Source organism: Lissotriton vulgaris, chromosome 4_1 (genome assembly GCF_964263255.1).
Source record: "Lissotriton vulgaris chromosome 4_1, aLisVul1.2, whole genome shotgun sequence".
Classification (NCBI taxonomy): Eukaryota; Metazoa; Chordata; class Amphibia; order Caudata; family Salamandridae; genus Lissotriton; species Lissotriton vulgaris.
The window spans coordinates 1202499147-1202519319 of NC_141691.1; the positions used below are offsets into that span (position 1 = coordinate 1202499147).

Sequence of the window (20173 nt, forward strand, 5' to 3'; positions counted from 1 at the left end):
ACACACCCTCACATACTGACCCCCAGGTCCGTGCTCCAGCTTCTCTGAAATCATCACAGACTTCTTTGCGCCTCTAGCCTTAGAATCCAGGGACTACATCTTCTTTGGCGACCTAGATTTCCACAGGGATGCCCCAACGACAAAAACACCACACACCTCCCCGACAGAATGAGCCACCTTGGATTGACCTAGGTCATCCATGACCCTACACACACTGTAAGACACATGCATGCCCCACTTTTCACCTCCAGCAATCGCATCAAATACAGCCGAGACACAGAACTCAAATGGACTAATCACTCCATCATCCACTTCAGCATCTCTAGCCCCCAAATTACCACCCCGAAGATGCCCAACGTCACCCACTGGAGGTGGAACAAAATCTCAGAGACCAATTGGGCGAGCACCCAGAACACCTCCAACTCTGCTACTGCCACCAACCTTGAGAGCAACATCCAGAGACCATCCTCCAAAAAGGCCAGCTGATACACCTAAGAACTCAGAACAGCAAAATGGGACAGAAAACAGTTGAAGAGGAGATGGCATGTCAGCAAGAACACCTCCAACAGGAAAGCCTTCAAGACCTCCCTGAACCTCTGCCACCACCTACTGAGGGCAACAAAGAACACAGCCCTTGCCACACGCATTGATACCAGTGCCAGCAACACCAAGGAACTTTCAACATCATAAAGGAATCCTCATCCTGACTGCCAGCAAAAACAACATCATAACCTCACAGGAGCTGTGCCACAACCTCACCCACATCTTCCAAAACAAGGTCAAAACCAAATACAGAAACTTCAAACCCAACCCACACCTACGGACTTCCTTGAGCGATACACTACCACTGTAACCAACACGAAACACACACTGACCCATTGTAACATCCTCTCTAGAAAGGACACTATCTCCACCTGAAATCTATCCACCAAGAAGCTCTCACAGACCCATACCTGAACCTAATCTTCAACCTCGGAAATCAAAGGGAACTCACCGCCCCACTCAACACCTCTATCACCACCGCAACATTTCTCGATGCCTGGACACATGTGGAAGTTAGGCTACTACTCAAAAACCCCATTGCTGACCCCAGCAAAATCAAAAACAGCCAACCAATCTCCCTGCTCCTATCCCAGTGAAGGTACTGGAAAAGACCATCAGCAATCAACTCATGACACACCTGGAGCAGAACTAGCTACTCCAAATCCAGTTTTTGCAGAAATCACAGCACCAAAACCACCCTGATCGCAGACACCGACAACATCCGAACCCTTCTCAATAAACGAGAAGCAGTAGCTTTGATTGATCCTTCTAGAACTCTCTGCAGTCTTCAAAACCGTATCCCTCCACATGCTGGTCAAAAGAACCCAGAGGATCCACTTCCCAACTTCACCTCCGAACTGAAGGAGATCACCTGCATTATGCCCCAGGGCTCATCCCTCGGTACCACGCTTTGCAACACATATATGTGCTGGCCAACATCGTCAGATCCCACAGTCTCAACATAATTTCCGATGTAGTCAAAGCCTAATTCATCCTCTCACTAACTGATGACCCCACCACCACCAACATCATCTTCCACAGATGCATGAAGAACGTCACAGACTGGATGAAATATAATTGCCTGCAGCTGAACACAGACAAGATGTAAGTGCTGATCTTTGGCAACAGCAGCAACAGATGGAACAAACCCTGGTGGCCATCAGACCTAAGACCCTCACCAAATCCCTCAAACCACACAAGAAACTTCAGAGACATCATTAACAACAAGCTCACCATGAATTTACAAATCAACACTGTTTCCTCCGCCTGCTTCCTAACTCTGGGCATGCTAGGTAAGATCTTCAATTGGCTAACCCTACACATGAGATGCACCGTGACACAGGCCCTCGTCACCAGCAGACTAGACTGTGGCAACGCCTTCTATATAGGAATCGCCGCACACTTCCTACAGAGACTTCAGGTATCAGTTCCTCACTCTTCAACACATATATACCCCAAGGACCAACATCATCAGATCCCACAAACTCAACATAATTTCCTACTCAGACAGCACACAACTAACTTTTTCACTCACCGATTGTCCAACCACCACCATAACCATCTTCCACAGATACAAATGTTACCAAATGGATGATGAACATCTGCCTACAGCTGAACACAGACAAGACAGAAGTACTGATCTTTGGCAACTGCAGCAACAAATGGAACGACTCCTGGTGGCTGTCAGACCTAGGACCCATACCAACTCTCTCCAACCACACCAGGAACCTCAGAATCAGCATTGACAATAAGCTCACCATAAAATTACAGATCAACACTGTCTCCCCCGCCTGCTTCCTCATGCTCTGCATGCTACATAAGATCTTCAAGTGGCTACCCTTACACACGAGACACACCGTGACACTGGCCCCCCTCACCAGCACACTGGAATATGGCAACGCCTTCTATGTAGAACTCACTGCACAACTCCTAGAGAGATATCAGGCATCAGCCCCTTACCTCTTCAACACATATATGACCTCATGGGCCAACATCGTCAGACCCCACGGTCTCAACATAATTTCCTACAGAGACAGTACCCAACTCATCTCATCTCTCGCTGAATATATCACTACCACCAGAACCATCTTCCACGGATACATGATAAACATTGCCATATGAGTGAAGAGCAACTGCCTGAATCCAAAAACAGACAAGATGGAAGTGCTCATCTTTGGAAAAAGAAGCAACATATGGAATGACTCCTTTTGGCTATCAGAGCTGGGACCAGCACCCACTCTCTCTGACCAAGCCAAAACCCTCAGAATCTTCATTGACAAGAAGCTCACCATGAAATCACAGATCAACGTCATCTCCTCCGCCCACTTCATCGCTCTGCACATGCTACGTAAGATCTTCAAGCGGCTTCCCCTACACACAACCATAAAACAGGCCCTCATCACTGGCCAACTGGAATATGGCAATGCCTTCTACAGAAACTTCAGACCATACAGAACACGGCAGCCAGAATCATCCTTGGACTTCCCTGACAAACCCACATCACATCCCACCTCAGGCAACTCCATTGCCTCCCGGCACAGAAGAGATAGCAATTCAACCTGCTGACGCATGCACCCAAGGCTCTACAGGACCAAGGACCTGCATACATTAACCACCACCTGAACTTCCACCAACGGTTGGAAAAACTATGCTCCCACTCTCTTTCACTTGCCCATACTCTCTACATCTACCAAAGTGAAAGTGGAGGATGCCCCTTCTCCCACATTGCAGCATAAACCTGGAGCAGCCTTCTCACACACCACCAGACCATCACATCACTTCTGGAATTCCGAATGACCCTCAAGACCTGGCTGTTCTAAGAAGGCTTTAGGACCTGCAAGTGCCCGGATATCCTATTGGGTGATTAGCTGCACTGTATAAATCCCAATTTATTGTTTGATTGAATAGATTGGAAGGGATACTCATCTTATCTAAGAATATCTAAAGCATTGCTCTTGGGACTAAATCAAAATCTGCCCGCTAATCAACAAAAGGTGACAAAAAGTCAACACTTGTTGATTGATATGTCCTTCCAGAAAACACAGTTAAATCAGTAGATCTGTCAACTGAACTAATGCCCCTTCTAAACCCCACCTGGAAATCAGAGAGTACATCTGTGTCCTTAATCCAATTCAGAAGGTGCACTAATACCTGCTTCCAGAAAATATTCTGCGAGGCATCTATTGAACTGATTGGCCGGTAATTACTCAGCTCAATCTGATGTCCCGTCTTCTAGTTTGGTATGATCTCTGCGGAATGCCAATAGGCAGGTATCTTCATACCCTTCAGGATAGAATTCAAAACATGGTTGAAATAGGGAGCCCAGACATCAGGGTGTGCAAAGAAAAGCTCATTTCGGATTTTATTGGGTTTGGGCTTTTGCTGATGAACTAGTCCTAATGGCCCCCAGGGATTCCCTGATATCAAATTCAAGGGTATTACGGTTTTTTAGTTGTCTCTTGGAAAAAGATCCATACTGAACCAGGATGGATCTTCGGTGCCGGAATACAAATTACTAAAATGTGAAACCCAAAACTGGGGCTGTACAAAGTATTCCACTTTTCCTTCCAAGACCCATTTTCTCTAAACACCAGGGTTTTCCAAAATTGTCTATCATCTTTAGTGCTCACAGCAAGGAACAAATCCTCCACAGTGCATTCTCCCAATCCGGTTTGGCGTTTGACAATTCCTTTCTGTAGTTTGCCCAACCGAGCACAAGCTCAAGCCTATTCTTAGATTTAGCTACAGAGAAAAGCTTTGTCTTGGCCAGCCTACAAGCTTTGCTATACCAGGAAGCTTCTTTCTGGATCCTGGTAATGCACTTCTTATTCTGAACCAGAAGGACCCCAATACTAGCAAAAAGGGCATTGTGGGCTATACTTTGACACTCCCTGAACATTCCACCACAAATTTCTTACATGTCCTTCCACTTCCAGGTGCAGACTTGACCACCAGAAGTCATCTCTGACAAACCTACCTCTAAAACCTGGTCCATTACTATCCAACAGTTCATCCCTCACACTCCATAAAGGTCTTAATGTCTCCTACACTATGTTTTTCTACCAATAGCCTTCTCTAATGCACACCAGACACCTAGACAAATACTCATCTAACTTTACTTCTTTTCTCCAATCGCCCTCTTAAACTACCTCCTGGTTGAACACACAGAGACATTATCCAAAATGCTCCCTCCGATTTCACACTGTTAGTCGCAGAAAATGAAACCACACTTTAAAAGAATGTTAGCTGTATTAATCCTGATACCAGGAATATATTCAATGAAAACATGTATATCACTATAATCCTACAACTCAAATCCTGATTCTCACAGACTATCTAAACCTCTCTTTGTCAAAATCTCTTTAAAGGCTTTATGGTTTATCTGAACAGTTCACCCAACAAAACAAATCCTACATTTTTTACTGCACAATCACAAGTTAAATTCTCCTTCTCAAGTAATGAGCAATTCAGCTAATGGGGGGCATTTTAGAGCCCCTGACACACCCCTTTGTTTTCTCGTCCCTTCACATTAAAACAGATTCCAGCCCTTTGCTGATGGCATCCATAAGCACAACAGTATCACTGCCTGGCTTATAAACCTGCAAATTCAGCACTATCTTCAGATCTTCTTTTAACTTTTGAAGTTCCTTGTTACAGGCACTGCCCCAAGGATAGTCAAAACCCTTCTTACACAGTCCTCTCAGGGCACCCAACTTAGCAGATAAATTGAAAAGAGTAAAGAAACAGCTAGAAAATGCCACAAACGCTAAGAAGGATAATGCCTTATCCCTACTTTGGGGATTTTTTTTATTATATTTGTTTTGGGTTTACCCATTTTTCAGACAGAGAATGACCCAGAAACAAACTCTGCCCTTTTCAACCTTCAGCAATAACCCATTTCTCCTTAGTTTTTTCAGTTCCTCATGAACCCTCTTATTGTTCTCACATAGATAAAAATAACAAATGAAAAACATTGCATAAAAATCATAAAATTCATATTCCCCGTCAGTGAAACCATAACCCTCTGGAACACAGAAGCAGCAGATATCAATCTAAATGTCATAAGTTTGGTATCTCAATGCATCTATTGGTAATATGAAAGGCTTAATGATTATCCTTGTGCAATTTAATATGATGATATGCAGAAACGGAATTCAACATTGTAAAAAACTTTAGGACTGATATACAAAGTTAGTTTGTGTTTTTAATTCCTGCAATTCACAAAAGTGCAGGGTTTGCAACAGCAAATACTTTTTTACTATTTACAAATGCCCTTTTATGAGTTGAAAAACTCTTACAATAAACTCCATGAACTGGGTGCAGTGGTATGAATTCAGGATCCTGTAATGTTTACGGTCCTTTTTAAAAGTAGGCTCAATTTTGGTTAACCACTGAGGAAGTGGAGAAAGTGACTGCAATTTTCTCTTCAGCAAATTTCATGATTCTGAATTAGTAAAAGTATACAGGAAAATCACAAGGTAAGAGAAAACTCTACAAGAACTACAAAGGAATAATTAATGGTAGGAAGTACAAAAGAGGTCATAATAGGTCATACAAGAGCTGCCGAAATGATTTGCTACACCGCAAAAAAAATGTGATACAAATATCAGTACTGAACTAGTCTACCATTGTAGTTTCCAGTCACTCTGGCAAAAAATCGATCTTTACAACCTCAGAGTTGAATAGTGCTAGTCCTCCATGTACAAACCTTTGCTTTCCAAAGTTATCTCGTCCCATCACATATAGGCGCAGATGAATGACACTACATAAAGCCTTAGTTTATTTTGGAAATTATCTACAAACTCCTAAAGAAAAAACTTTTTAAGCAGTCTTTACCACATACATTCCAGGCAAACATACCCACATTTTTGTATTTTTTTGAGCAGCTCAGGGCAATTTCATTTTCTTTCAACATCCACAGTCAAAGGAACTCTTCTCTTAGCAATAGGGGATTTTCAATTCCTATTCTGTTCGCCCTTTAGAGAAAACAACATTTCCTCCTTTGAAATCCAGATCTTGAAGTACATTCCTTGATGTAAAATGAGTTAATTCAATGCAAAACACTATCCTCTCTGTAACCTTTGCCGCATTTCTAATGTGTACTGTAATGGCATTCCTTAGATCTTGAGAACAACAGTATCTAAGCTATCATTTCTTTTATCAACCACAACAACATCCTGTAGCAATGGAATGTGCAAAAGGAAAAGTGCAATAATGTTCCTTTCTCATTACATGTATTCTGCACTTTAAGCATTCTGCAGTGATTAAAGTGGTTCAAGTCTCTTCCTACCCTACTTCTAGTTCATTACATGATTTGACAAAAAATTAATAACACTCAAATTGTATAGCTGCCCTTCTACCATACATAGCACCTGCTGGGAATAAGAATCTGCCAGTAAAAGCTATCAAGTTCTTGTTGTATACACTTCTGATTGAATGCACCCTAGTGTTCTTCCGTACTCGCGTCATTCTGTGATGGTGTGTGTGCCCCCGGAGCAGGCATGCAGGAAGAGGAGCGCGTTATTTTTCACCCCATGTCTTGTGTGTTGTTGTTCAAACCTTGCAGTTTGTCTGGGCTCGTTGGTAGTTATGTTTTGGATGCGAAGGCCGAATATATATGGAGGGCAGTTTTGGTCGTTGGGCATTCAGATGCTGGGACTAGCAGTATGATGACATGTATTGAACTTACAATAAAGTTGGAATTTAATTATTTCCTTTGAGTGAACCCCTTCATATTTTCATCACTGGCGACGAGCGGAAATGATACCTAAGGACATCCCGATCTAAGGACGAGTCTTGTTGGATTTAAGAATGAATTTCCCCCAGTTCATTGAGCGTTACCAGAGTTCAGTTGAAGCCTAGGAGGACTGAATACATGGCCCCAATGATTGGTTAGCAGCACTCTGATTAAGGAACCGAGTCATCTGCTATTTGGTGGTTTGGTGTCACATGATCGTTAGTTTCCACTGATTCCTTTTGATAGGAGGAACTGAAGAGACTGTACGGTTCCCCAATGATTTTGTTGGTCTCATTTGAGTAGAACCAAGGGGTGGTTCTCATCAGCCGTGCTCGTTGGAGCAGGAGCATTCGTTTTGTGGAAGCAACAAAAGAGGCGGATCCAGGTTGTCTTTCTCTTCATGTGTGCATTGCGGTTATGCGCACACCATTTTAAAGAAAAAAATGGATTGCCTTCCAGTTTTGTTACGCAATGTACATTACAGTGATGCACACACCTGATCAAGTGATCATTATTTAGCACTACAGAAGATACATCTTGCAACAGTGTGTGTGGCAGAGACCCTTGGCAAATAGGATTGATGTGATTTGTGGATTATTTCCTACTCTATCGATTGTATGCAAGAAACTGTTGGGGAGAGGAAGACCAAGGAGCCTGATTCACAAAGGTAAAGTCTAACTTTACTACTAGTAACATTAGACGTTTGGTCTAAACTTAGACCAAAAGTCTAACTTTGCTACTACAAAAGTTTGACTTTTCGGATAAGTTTACTTCTGTGAATCAGCCACAAAGGAGCAGATTCATTTTGACTACGGAGAATACTTCTGTTAATTGAATGTATATTTTTATGTGCCAGAATTGAATTTCTGAGAGTTATAGTTACACATTTTATCATATACTGTGTTTTTTTCTGTTTGTGTGTTGTACATTTTGACTACGGAGAATACTTCTGTTAATTGAATGTATTGTTTTATATGCCAGAATTGAATTTCTGGGAGTTATTGTTACACATTTTATCATATACTGTGTTTTTTTCTGTTTGTGTGTTGTTCCCTGTAATTGCCTCATATGCAAGTCTGTACTCGGTGATCATTTTGGCTATTTCAATAGTGGACTTAGTCAATTTACAGTAAGGATATGTCAGGAGTTGTGCCACCACCCTCATTTCTAGTAACTCCAGGAGAACCACCCATGGATTAGAAAACATGGGAAGCTATAGTTTTAGCATATGTGGAAATGATAGAAGTGGAGGATTTGGAGCCAGTAAGATGTCTAGCACTTTTAAAGCATTGTTTAAAATGGGTGTGGGTCTAAAAGAATTGAAAAATGTGCCTAACTTAATTAATCCTGGGAATTTGGACATTTATGCTTATGCTGCTAAACAGTTAGCTATCCGTTATTATTGGAAAATTAATATGGTTATGGAATGTTACACTTTCAATTCTAGGAAGAAAATGCCTGGCAAGGTGTATGTCGCTAGAAATGGACAGTATTTGTTAGGTTGGCCTCACCAGGAGGAGATGGGCACAAGATATAACCCAAGAGTGGACCCTTCTATTTACATTGTCAAAAACAGTTGTGAGAATGAAGGAAAGTTGAAGAGTTGTGAAATGAACATGTTCATTAAAGTGTTGGAGATGCAATTTCCTAATGTTTTCCGTGATAAACTTGTGGAGCTTAAAGGGTTTAAGCAAAGTATTAAGTTGTGAGATGAAGCTGTGCCCATGATGCATAGAGTAATAAATGTACCACTTATCTATTGGGATAATTTAAAGGTATTGCTGAAAGAATTATCCAGGAAAAACATAATTGAACCAGTGGAGTCTTCTCCTTGAATTTCTCCGGTCGTTAGTTCAGTTGAATGTTCAGGCGAATTGATGCCCTGTGTGGACTTGCACAGCCTCAATAGTGCAAAATGGGTAGACGCTCACCCTCTGTCTAATCTTAATGAGATGGTTTCTGCCTTGGTTGGAGCATATTTGATTTCATGTATAGATTTGGCGAGTGCATACCACCAAGTTTGTCTTGACGAGAGTTCTAAAGATCAAACAACTTTTATTACTCCTGAGGGGCTTTTTAGATTCAGCAGGATGCCTTTTAGTTTGGCTAGCTCTCCTTCAGTTTTTTAAAGACTGATGAAAGAGACTTTAGAGGGTATTGTTGGGGCAATTGCTTTCCAAGATGACATCTTGGTATTTGGTAAAAATGAAGAGGAGCATGATAAAAGTTTGAGTGTACTATCTGCATTATCTTCCAAGGATCTCACTCTAATGTAAATTTAAGAAACAAGAAGTGAAATATTTAGGGCATTCTATTAGTGGCGCAGGAATCAAACCTAAACTTAGCAATGCAGAGAATATTGGAAAGGCACCAATTCCCAATTCAAAGGAACAACTAGTGGCATTCTTTGGTTTTACAGAGTTTTATTCTAAGTTTACTCCCAATTTTGCTTACAAGGTAGATCCTTTTAGGGGTCTGTTTAAAAAATGCAAAGTGTGTATGGATAAAATCAGTGACCGTTGTATTTAGTGCTTTCGAGGAAATGATTGTGGGAGCTTCTTGTGTTAAACCATTTGTTATTGGGAAGGAATGCATTGTGATAGTTGATGTGAATTGGGAGGAATATTAATGCAACGTGATCAAGGGAAAGAATGGATTGTGGCTCATGCATCTTGTGCGTGTACAATGCTGGGAAAAACTATTGTATCATTGAAAGATAGTTGTTAATGTGTGTTTGGGGTGCAGAGCATTTCAGGATGTGTCTGTGGGGGACAAATTTTGTTTTTGTTTTAAAGACTGATCTCAAACTCCTAGTGCACATAATGGCACCTGGTGGAGGACTTGCTATGTCAGCAAGGTTGGCTAGATTAGCTTCTAGGTTACAACATTTTCAGTATCATATTGAGTATGTTCCAGGGAAGTGTAACTTGCATGCGGACTGAATATCCAGATTTCCTCTTCAATATGAGTAGCAGTCAGATATGGAAAAGAATGAGTGTGAAGTTGCATTCACTTCCTGGGATGTAAATATATTGGGGGTGAAGCATTCTAGTATACCAGAGGCTAAGTGGGAGGCAGAAATGGCAAGTGCTCAGGTACTGAGCAAGTTAAAACAATGTATTGGAAATGGATGGCCAGAAGAGTGGAAGGTATCAGGTGAATTACTGAGTTACTTTAAGGTACATGAAAAATGTGCAATAGAAAATTGTATTGTTGTCAGAAGTGACAAGTTTGCGCCTCCCTTCAATTTGAGGAGTGCAATTGTGGATATTGCTCATGATGGTCATGTAGGTATTTAGTGCAAAGAAGACGTGTCAGAGAGAATTTTAGGTGGCCAGGGGTGGATTTGGTTGTAGAACATCATGTCAGGAGCTGTATTAATTGTGCTTGGAGTGATAAAACCGCAAAGTCTGTACCGTCTGATCCTAGCCTGGTTGAGTTACCTTGTACGCCATGGAGGAAATTGGGAATGGACATTATTGGCCCATTCACTGTATTACCTAGACAGGAGGCATTTGGTATTGTGATGACTGATTATTTCTCTAAATGGCTGAAATCAAGATGGTGAAGGATGTTACATCAGATAGAATGATAAAATGTATGGATGAAGTGATTTGTAGGGAAGGTATACCTCAGGAAATTGTGATGGACAATGGTCCTCAATTTATTACTGACTATGTGGAAAGGTATCTAGAAAAATGTGGCATTGTACTTAGGTGCATTGCAGTATTCCACTCGAAGCCAATGGGTAGGTGGAACAGTTTAACTGTGAGGTCAAGGAAGCTAAACAGTTATCTGTTTCTCCGTTCTAAGTGTATTTGCAAAATACATTTATAACTGGGCAGATTTTGTTGATGTAGTACAATTATTTTGAGGAGTGTTATCACAGACCTGACGTTATGTGCACATTTTATTCATTGGGTCGATTTTGTTAATTTATTTGCATGGGTTTTGGTGAGTGTTTACAAAATGTACTTTCTACTGATTATGTTTACCTGAAACACCTGACATACCACTTGGGCAGCCATTCAGAGTCATGCAGGTTGTATTTCTGCAGGAAAGACCACACTGCACACAATTCCAAGTTTTACCAGGTTTGGAAACACAACCTGTGAACGCCCATGCTTTTTCCAGCATATTTTCCTCCTGCTCATAGCAGACTGAACTTGTGTGTGGAAAAGTATGGAAATCACATGTGGTAAAGAACCAGAGGACACATTATACATGCGGCGCATTCTCCTTGATTGCACTGGGTGCACCTTTTATAAAGTATGCCCAGCGCAATGAAGGAAAATGCGTCAAATTGTGATGAATGCACTGCCCTGAGGGCAGCCGCGTACTCGCACTGCCCTGGGGGCAGCAGATTTATGTGAAAAAACAGAGCAGCTGCTTTGAAGCCGCTTTGTGTTTTCACAGAGCAGGCAGCACCCGCCTGAACTTTTAAAGGGAATTAGAGATCCCCTTACAGGCGGGTGCATTCAGGTGATTCCCTTACCCCCTCCAGAGGGCTGCTCTCATGGGATGTACTGACAGCGCGCCTCCTGAGAACTTCTTTGCCTCTACGCCCGTTTCTTTAATATGGCTTGGGCGCAGAGGGAAAGGGATTCCCTCATTTGCATGGGGCACACCCCCATGCAAATAGGGCAATGCCCCCTGAAGATCGCACTAGCTCTTTATGTGCGCCAGCGCTATCTGTATCACAGAAGAGGCTGCACCAGCATCTGCAGCCCCTTCTGTGATACCACAGAGCCCCAGGGGCATGCAAAGCAGGCACAAACACCCGCTGCGCCCTCATGGCACTTTGTGTAAGATGGCCCTTGTAATTTCTGGCTGGACATTTTATTCCCTATTGTGCTCTTGGAAACTCAGTAATGCTGATACCTGTGTGGAGAAACTAGTTAGAATCAGTAACTGTGTCACACCCATAAGCCCCCCTTCCAGTTATTGACCATCTCAGAAAGGGCCCTAAAAATAGTGATATGGCTTGTGACATGCTGTAGGCCATCCTGCACATTACCAAACATCCTATACCGTAGGTCATATCTTGTCTGAGCATTCTAGAAGAACACATCTACGCTACAGCTGCTTGCTTGCTCCCTACATCAGTGACAAACTCTCTCTTCCTGGTCACTAGCATAACGTAACTGCTTATGGTCCATTGCAAATTGCTGAACACAATGAACAATATGAGACACAATTCTACACAGTTATTACTCCACCTAGAAACAAACAACAATGCATCCTCTCCACTGTCCTTCAGGGTTTGGCTGCAGAATATTGTGGACTGAATATTCTCTGAAAAACATATTGTGCAAAAAATGTACTTTACAGAATATATCACCCCAATGACATTAATAAAAAAAAACGACACCAAATAGAACAATATTTTTGGAAACAATATTTAGGACAAATATTTATGTCAGGTGATATTTATGTCAATGATAGTCTGCCATGTATAGCCATTGTAAGGTAACTTCACATAAAATTGTACAATGCACTATTAATTTTCCCACACTGTGGTAATATTGGTGTAACTACTTATCTGATGCCATATGAATTTAACATTGGGGCCTCCTTGATGAGGTTTTGGCACAGCGGAGTTCCACAAGGAATCTTGCTGGCCTGCATCAAAAGAAAAGGGCAAAAAGGTGCCACATCTATGAGATGCTGCACATTCCTGTCCTTTCGCCACCACTGCAAAATGCAGCACATATGCAAATAGCAGAAAATTAGGAGAATTGAGGAATATCGTGGCATTAGAATCTGACACATTCCCAGGTTTACTATTCCTCATAAACAGGCAATGCAACAGATTCCATGGTGTTGCGTGGGAACACCCACAGCAACACCAACGGAATGCCCCCTGTGTGAATGGAGCAATATTTCCAAGGCAAGTAGAAGCAATGTAAAGTGGCTTTTTGTGGCCTTGTAAATGCTGCAGCATATTGCACCACTGATGCATAAAAAGTAACATTCCAGTAGCGTGAAAGTGCTATAAGAGGCCTTGTAAATGGTGTCCCAAGTTCCCAAATCTGCATTGGAAAACTTAAACTTTTAAACTTTCTACAGTTTCATCAGTGCACTCGGATTTCCCTTGTGTCTACAAAATGCATCTATACCTTTTTAAGTTCATGCTTAGTTTCAGGGAGTAATATATGTGCAATACAGGAAAGCTTTATCATAAACATTAATATCATAGAATTGTTCTCTTTGGCTCTTTAAAACTTCCTTTACCTGGGAAGGTGGTAGCCCTGATTGTTTTTCTTTATAAGAGTTCTCCTGGCTTTCCTTTACTATGAAGATTTTGTGAAGAAAGTATTGCTTCCATTCCATCAAGGCCAGAACTGGTACTCTGGTCCCTGGAAGGAAATCTGCCCTATTTTAACTATCTAGCTATTAGCACAGATGTTAGAGTCTGTTTCTTAAACAGCAAGCGCGGTACGGCTTCATGTTTTCCTCTTCATATTTTTCTCTTTCCTGGGACACAATGATGAACACGTCGACTAGCTGAAAAAGGCTTCCCACACTGATGGACCTGTCTCTGAAAATACAGGAAGGAAAGATGTTCCACAAATACCCAGATAAATCCCTAGAGCAGGGGTCTCCAAACCGGTCCTGGAGGGCCGGATCCATGCCAGATTTTTGGGAAATCCCCATTGAGATACATGTAGTTATTTTAAAACTCTGGCATGGATCCGGCCCTCCAGGACCGGTTTGGAGACCCCTGCCCTAGAGCCTCAACTAGAACAACTTCATGACAGAGGAAGACTCTAAAAATCAGTAGCGAGTACACTATGAAAATCTACAATATGCGGAAAGCCCACATCCTCAAACTTGAAAACAATGCACGCTCCACAACAGAAGTCTGTGCAGGAGTGCACTTCATTAGGTATGCATCATGCTTTTGGTATTCATTACGCAACCCTCTGGCCAAGAACAGGTTATGGCAACCCCGCACACACCCTGGAGATTCACAATCATGAAATGATCTCCTGAGAGGAGCAGTGCTTGCACAATCCAGTGTATTGCTAAGGCCCAGAGCTGTGAAACTTTTGTTATGTAATGACGTCTGAAAGAGGGAGCGGTAAGCTCTAGTGCTGCTCACAAGCCTGAATTACTTAGCAGAGCAACTTATGATTGAAATTGAAATTGGAACCACTGGTGTCTCCCAAAACAGAACCCAGTTATTAAAAAGTTAGGAGTTCACGTGAAGACCACAAGACGTTCACAACTGGGGAACTATGAATAGAAGTGCAGGTGCTGGGGCAAACTGAGAGAGGCCTCTTCCACCTGAATGACTGTGATGATCCTAGTCACTGTTATGTTACTATAGACTCTAGAAGTGGCGAGTAGAACTATGGGTCTTAACTGCAAATGACAGCTTTTCCAAAGAAAAATTCTACCATCCACAATAACTTAATGACATTGGAACGCTGAGAGCTCCATTGAAGACAATAAGGCAGCAGTAAGGTATAAACACTGGTATAGGCCTGTTGCTGTCAACTTTCCAATGTCCTGAACAACAACCTCTTACTCTCCCTGGTCCTTCCTCTACACCTTTGATAGCACCTGCTAAGGCATGCTAAAAACTGTCAGGTACACAAAACAGGAGTTGTGAAAGGCATAAGGCATTCATGCTGCCTTATTGCCCACCAAGGTGAGCTGCACCGGTCATTGAAGCCCTGCTCCCTTCATCTAGACCCCTAGCTTTGGCTGCAGCCTATAATACAGGATCGGGCCTTTAATGGTCAGTATAGCCTGGCGGGCTATAAGCTTGTATATTAACAACTTTTAATGAGTAATGTTCTGGGGAGGTTTGAAGTTGTGTGGTCATCCTTTACGCAATGCTATAGTTAAAATTGTTTGATAGCATCTGGAAGTTACATATGATGATTCTTTATGGGGATTTTGATCATTTTCATATATACAGTATGTAATTTAACAGGGTATAAATAATTTACTTAATTGTCATGTGTTTTTATGTTTTGAGAACCTAGATGGTGATAAAATGTAATCAGACTTAAACAATGTGGATGGACCCACTATGTGTACGCATTACAATCACTTTGTGTAGTATGAACATGGACCCATTAGGTGTTCCTAAAAGACCACTCACATGCCAACCTGGTTGGTGTCATGCTTCATCACTGGGGTCCCAACCAGGCAGCCGAGTACCCCCGGGTTTTGCTACGACGCATGATTACAGCGGAGCTGGTGTTGTGCAGGTATGTGATGTGAGGTGAATTAATAAAGTAAAAAATATCTCTGAGAGTCCTTGCCTTAAATTTTAATATTGACGGCTCGGGATATGGTTAAAAGCAATATGTGTAGTGCAACTATTTGGGGATAATTACCGTTAGTTGACTATGTGTGGCGGTCTACATGTTTCAGCCAGTTTAAAAAGTGAAAGGGCTTTCTTCAGGACCAGTTGAGTGATTAGTGAGTGGCAAAGGTGAAGGATGCCACTAAGTGAGAACGCTGACGCTTACACCACACACCTTAGCGCGTGTGTAGGTACAGCACAGGTTTCACGTGGCATCATTCACCTTTGCCACTCACTAATCACTCACCTGGTCCTGAAGAAAGCCCTTTCACTTTTTAAACAGGCTGAAACATGTAGACCACCACACATGGACATATTTTGCTCCTGTGAACCAAAGGGTCCTAACAGGGAAATACCATTTGAACCTTTTCCTCAGATGGTCAAGGCCTATTCGGTTAAGGGCCTTAAAGGCTGTGCAGAGGGCCCTAAAACGTACCCTTTGTTTCACAGGAAGCCATTGTAACTGAGTTAATTCTTTTTTTCACAGAGACATATTTGGGTGTGCCTGAAAATAGCCTATCTGAAGCCTATTTATGTGCTGATTATAGGCATTCAGCTAGAGGCTGTTGAAGCAATCCAGTCGTGCCATTACAAGTACCGTGACCACCGTCCTGAGATTTTCTTCTGGGAGATAGGGTTTTATTTTCCTTAGGATTCTCAGTATCAGGAAACATGAAGATACCACGGAACTTATATGATCACTAAATGTCAGTCTGTTATCTACTATTACCCATAAATGTTTGGCTTTCAGGGTAGGGGTAGGGCAGTTGCCCAAGTCTGCTAGCCACCAGTCAGGTGTCCATACATGAGGATTATTTCCGAATACAATAACCTCGGATTTGCTGGAATTTAATTTTAAACAACTAGTCAACATCCAACCTGCTATGGCCTTCATGCAATCAAGAAAGCGTACTCCCATTTCTTTTTCCTCTCCATCTTTAAGAATTAACACAATTTGAGTGTCATCCGCATATGAGGTCAATTGGAAACCAAAAGATCTTATCAGCCAAAGATATCACATAAATATTAAAAAGCGTCTGGCTCAATGAGGACCCCTGGGGGACCCTACAAGGTAGGCAGAATGGCTCCCATTTATTATCCAAGTCGACTGTTTGTCTTCTTTCAGATAGAAAGGATTGCAGGAGTTTCCAGGCAACACCTTGTACCCCTAGACAACCGGTCCATCAACACCTTGTGATGGACCGTGTCAAAGGCTACTGACAGATCTAACATAATCAGTATAGCCTTCCCTCCACAATCCAATGCCTCCCTTACCTCTTCTAGATATAATCACATTGCATTGTAATAACTGTTGTGTTTTTGAAGAAACAAAGAAATTGTATGAGTAGGCCGCAAGGGTTTCAGAATTTGCATGTTGCATTCTTGCTTTTAAAGTACTGGTTAATGCTGTTAGCTTGCATATTTGCCAACGCTAGGTAACTTTAACGGGAAGTAGAGAACGGTGGGAGGTAAACAGTGATGGTTTCATTATCACATAATTAATAAATGTTCATTTCTATCCACTTTAGTGTGCTGAGTGAAGACTCCATTTTATTAACTTAGCCGAAGTGGGAGGGGGCATTGCTAGGAGGGAGTTCATTCTGCCGCGTTAGAGTGCAAGGGACGCTGTGCACAGAAGATGACATAAAGTAGTGAAGGCCAGTGCATGCATCGCCTGCCTATTACTGAACAAGAGCATTAGACGGGAGATGCCCCTGCGAAAGAATTGTGTTTTCTTAATAAAATAAAATAAAGTGTTGCAAGTACATGAACATTTTAATATAGTTATGAACCAGACCCTGGGAAAGTTTGCGTACAAAAGAAATAGTGATTAAAATGCAAACTCATAATGGTGTGACCATACCACCTCCCCAGCCCACCAATCAGTGTGCAAGTTAGAGAGTAAATGCAACATTTTTACGGACGGACATGACAATTTAGACTATATATTTAGGGACATTAGGGGCGGGTATTCAGGAGGAGATATTGCAGTTGGGATGCTGCTGGAGAGAGAAGAGAGGAATTTTCGCCCCTATCCGTCAGTTTCCTGAGAGGCCTAGCTGTTTCCATCTTATCCTGTGCCTGTCCAGATTCTCCACATCTTCCTGATGATTCCTTTGGGAATCTTGGTCATCCCTTGGGACTAGGGGGTGGTTTTCCCAAATTTTCCTTCAGTCTAATAGTTTTGTATATAGATTGGGTGTACTTTTAACATTTTCTTTAATTTGTGCATTTGAATTTAACCTTTTGTCTTTCCACCTATCCACTGCATCAACAATGAATGATCATGTATTTCTTTAGATGCATCTATTGTCTCTTCATCTATCTTTCTGTTAGGTATTATATCTGTTTGGCATGAATCAATTTTGTTGAACCCTTATGTCTCCTACTCTATCCACTCCTTCATTGTGGAATGTCATTGAAAATTTGAGTCAAGATCTATGTATTGAACTGTCTTGCCATGAGATTTGGTGTTTATTTCTGTAATTGTGACCTAATGCATTGTGAGCATTTACTTTGAAATCTTGGATAAATACATTTATTAACCATACCAAGAGTCTGAATTATTTAAGGAATGTTTAGTATTTGAAGAGTTGATAAATAAATAGTTAGTTAAGGAATGATATAAATGAACACTCGAAACAAATTGACACCGGCGCAATCAGGGATTTTCTGGGTTGAATGTGCATGGGTCAATGCAGTGATTTTTGTGTATTGATCCCTGATTGATGGGTATTATTGGTGCCGAATCAGTTTCTTGGTTGCAGAGGATGGTTCAATTATTAATTAGTTTGGTGATGATTATTGATTATATGTTTTAACACGAAGGGTTAGTGTCATGTTCTATGTTGTCTAGCACGAATCTATGACAGAATTTCGACAGACAGAATTTCGACCTACACAAATATCGGCGTGATTATATCGATAGCAAAAATATCGACGCCCTATGTACAACATGGTAAGTACCAAAATATCGAAAAAATAATATCGATGTTAAAAATATCGTTGTTAAATATATCGATTTTTTTTATTTAAAATAACATAAAATATACTGTAAATAATACTTAATAATTACTTAAACATATTTAAATATATGTAATAATGGGAAAAAAATTAATAATACATATTTAATTTAAAAAATAATAATTAAAAATCATATATAATATGTAATTACTTAACAATAATTACTATTCCCACACCAGTGGGTGCAACAGTAGGGAAAACTGACTCTGAACCCTAAAAATACCCCTTTACCCAAAAACCTGAAACTGACCCTGAACCCTAAAAATACCCCTTTACCCAAAAACTGAAAACTGACCCTGAACCCTAAAAATACCCCTTTACCCAAAAACTGAAAACTGACCCTGAACCCTAAAAATACCCCTTTACCCAAAAACTAAAAACTGACCCTGAACCCTAAAAATACCCCTTTACCCAAAAACTGAAAACTGACCCTGAACCCTAAAAATACCCCTTTACCCAAAAACTAAAAACTGACCCTGAACCCTTAAAAATACCCCTTTACCCAAAAACTGAAAACTGACCCTGAACCCTAAAAATACCCCTTTACCCAAAAACTAACAACTGACCCTGAACCCTAAAAATACCCCTTTACCCAAAAACTGAAAACTGACCCTGAACACCAAAAGTACCCCTTTACCCAAAAACTGAAAACTGACCGTGAACCCTAAAAATACCCCTTTACCCAAAAACTAAAAACTGACCCTGAACCCTTAAAAAACCCGTTTACCAACAAACTGAAAACTGACCCTGAACCCAAAAAATACACCTTTACCCAAGAACTGAAAACTGACCCTGAACCCTTAAAAATCTCTTTACCCACAAACTGAAAACTGACCCTGAACCCTAAAAATACCCCTTTACCAACAAACTGAAAACTGACCCTAAACCCAAAAAATACACCTTTACCCAAGAACTGAAAACTGACCCGCTCACAGTGAGGTTCTCTGCCAGTTGCTTCGCTTTCACGACGCTACAGGAGTAGCTTGCTGCCTAACCTGATCCCAGCCCTGAAGGAGAGGAGGAGAGGAGGAACAACACCTGCGTGGCCGCAGAGGAGGCGCGAGGCGCGGCTCCGGGACTGCGAGGCTCAGCTATCAGCTACATCAGCTGTTGCCTCTTCCCGTGCGAGCTGCGCCCCCTCCCAGTGCCCGCCCCCACCAAATCGCCTACAACCTCTCGCGGCTCCCGCTACGCGGGCGCCGCTCGCAGTGAGGTTCTCTGCCAGTTGCTTCGCTTTCACGACGCTACAGGAGTAGCTTGCTGCCTAACCTGATCCCAGCCCTGAAGGAGAGGAGGAGAGGAGGAACAACACCTGCGTGACCGCAGAGGAGGCGCGAGGCGCGGCTCCGGGACTGCGAGGCTCAGCTATCAGCTACATCAGCTGTTGCCTCTTCCCGTGCGAGCCGCGCCCCCTCCCAGTGCCCGCCCCCACCAAATCGCCTACAACCTCTCGCGGCTCCCGCTACGCGGGCGCCGCTCGCAGTGAGGTTCTCTGCCAGTTGCTTCGCTTTCACGACGCTACAGGAGTAGCTTGCTGCCTAACCTGA

General features: G+C 42.0%; 1 protein-coding gene across 1 annotated transcript in view; it reads right to left on the reverse strand.

Annotated features, from left to right (window-relative positions):
- LOC147723040 (molybdenum cofactor sulfurase-like) overlaps window positions 1-20173 on the reverse strand; it is a 577064-nt gene that overhangs the window by 503074 nt on the left and 53817 nt on the right. The window lies entirely within an intron of this gene.